General features: G+C 39.7%; 1 long non-coding RNA gene across 1 annotated transcript; it reads right to left on the bottom strand.

Annotated features, from left to right (window-relative positions):
- Nucleotides 1-1842: 1842 nt before the first annotated feature.
- Nucleotides 1843-2573, bottom strand: LOC108307713. The gene is made up of 2 exons (XR_001826648.2): nt 2478-2573; nt 1843-2414 (listed from the first exon to the last, which is right to left on the bottom strand). It is a non-coding gene; the product is annotated as an uncharacterized LOC108307713 (long non-coding RNA).

Raw genomic sequence — 2573 nt, 5'->3', positions numbered from 1 at the left:
GTGAGCCTAAGCTTATTTTTTCTATAGGTTTGAAGGCAACTTTTCTCTTTATAGAAATTAACCTTTTGTCAGCAAATTAAAATATTTTTCTCAATTTTTCTTTGGCTTTCAAATTTAATTATATGTGTTTTTTTTAAAAGGGAAAGTGAACAAAGAATAGCATTTGTATATTCAAATGTGTCAGTCCCTTTCGTTGAAAGTTCAGAGTCTACATTCTGTCTTTCCATTAGTTTTTTAATGTAATAAAATATAAATAAAAAATTTACGTTTTTAACCATTATTAAATGTATAGGTCAGTAGCATTAAGTATATTTGCAATGTTGTGCTGTTATACCTGAGCGAGTTAGAAGGAAAGCCCACACTCTGATTTCCAATTGAGAGTCCTTTATTGGCTCACCCCTATAATCCCAGCACTTTGGGAGGCCGAGGTGGATGGATTGCTTGAGGTCGGGAGTTCGAGACCAGCCTGGCCAACGTGGCAAAACCCCGTCTCTATTAAAAAAAAAAGAGAGAGAGAGAGAGAGTTCTTTATCGCCAGCGACCAAGAGTCAGCTCCGAGCTCAAAATCTCTCAGCCCTGAAGAGGGGGATGGGGGATGTGATTTCCTTTTATATCTAACCTAGAAGAGAGGAGAGGGGGAGTCTAGCTGAAGCAGAATTTTACAGAAGCAGTACAAGCAAGTTAGTAGGAGGAAGCTGGTAACCAGGAGGCAGGAGGTTCCCATAGTTGCTGGTTACTAGGAGTATTTCTATACAATTATCAAGGTGGGTAACAGGGGGTACTTTCCATACAATCAATCACCAAGGGGGGATTTTCACAATAGCAGGTAGACTTGCCAAGCAGGATGAGGTTACAACAGTTATAGGTACTGAGAACAACATGACCCAAACCTCAACGGTTCAAGGCTTTGAGTACAGCATGACCCAGTGATGCACCTGACGGGGCTGTGGCAAGGAGGGTGAAGCTAAGCTGGAGCTTGTTAGGCTTATTTCTAAGATGGAGTCAGGTTAGTTCATTTCAGTGCAACCAGCAAACTGAAACTCTATACCCATAAACAAAGACTCCCTATTACCCCCTACCTCCAGTTCTTGCAAGCCACCATTCTATTTTGTCTCTATAATATAATTTATCTACTCTAGGTACCTCACACAAGTGAATCATGCAGTGTTTGTCCTTTTTGACTGGCTTGCTTCACTTAACCTGTTACCCTCTGGGTAAATCCATGTTGTAGCCCGTGTCAGAATTTCCTTCCTTTTTGAGGCTGAATAATGTTCCACTGTATGGATACTGTGTACACATACATATATCCATACAATGGAACATTATTCATTCATCCATTGATGGACACTTGGGTTGTCTCCATTTTTTGGCTTTTGTGAATAGTGCTTTTATGAACACAGGTTTATAAATATCTATTGAAATGCCTGCTTTCAAATGTTTGTGTATATCCCCAGCAGGAGAATTGCTGGATCACATGCTAATTTTATTCTCAATTTTTGGAGGAACTGTTATGCTGTTTTCCATAGTGGCTGAATCATTTTATATTCCTACCAACAGTGCACAAAGTTTCCAAGTGCTCCACATACATACCAATACTTATCTTCTGTTTTAGCTTTTTGTTTGTTTTGATAATAGCCATCCCAGTGGGTGTGAGATGGTTACATTCAATTTTGCACTTGGAAAACTCAACAAAAGCTAAGGACATGGCAGAGTATAATAAAATGTGTAAAAAAATAAGAAAAATATTTATTTACTTTGAATTTAATGGTATTTGAACAAGGAGATGTGCCAAGTACTTCTGTAGCAGGAGCAGCACGGAAAATGGATCTCTCGAAGACCGAATGCAGGAGGAAGAGGGGTTTATTATGTCGGCCGGGAGCCTGGGCAATAATTTGTCCAAAACCCAGCTCAACTGAAAATGGGAGGTTCACCCTTTATACAGGCTTATACTTTAGATATTACAGGTGAAAGAATCTTAGGTTCACAGTTTTAGGAATCGCATGGGAAACGGTTTCTGTTTACAGTTTCAGGAGTCACATAGGAAAGGGCTCCGATATACAGTTTTAGGATTCACATGTGAAACGGTTTCTGTTTACCGTTTCAGGAGTCACATAGGAAAGGGCTCCAGTTTACAGTTTTAGGACTGACAAGTAAAACGGTTTCTGTTTACAGTTTCAGCAGTCACATAAAAAAGCTCCGGTTAACAGTTGTAGGACTCACATGTCAAACGGTTTCTCTTTACAATTTCAGCAGTCACATAGGAAAAGGCTCCGGTTTATACTTTTAGGACTAACATGTCAAACGGTTTCTGTTTACGCTTTCAGGAGTCACATAGGAAAGGGCTCCGGTTTACAGTTTTAGGACTGACAAGTAAAACGGTTTCTATTTACAGTTTCAGCAGTCACATAAAAAAGCTCCGGTTTACAGTTGTAGGAATCGCATGCCAAACAGTTTCGCTCTACAGTTTCAGCAGTCACATAGGAAAAGGCTCCGGTTTACAGTTTAAGGACTGACAAGTAAACGGTTTCTGTTTACAGTTTCAGCAGTCACATAGGAAAAGGCTCCGGTTTACA

Source organism: Cebus imitator, unplaced genomic scaffold, assembly GCF_001604975.1.
Source record: "Cebus imitator isolate Cc_AM_T3 unplaced genomic scaffold, Cebus_imitator-1.0 Scaffold80, whole genome shotgun sequence".
In the NCBI taxonomy this organism is placed as follows: domain Eukaryota; kingdom Metazoa; phylum Chordata; class Mammalia; order Primates; family Cebidae; genus Cebus; species Cebus imitator.
This window is presented reverse-complemented; position numbering and strand designations above follow the sequence as displayed.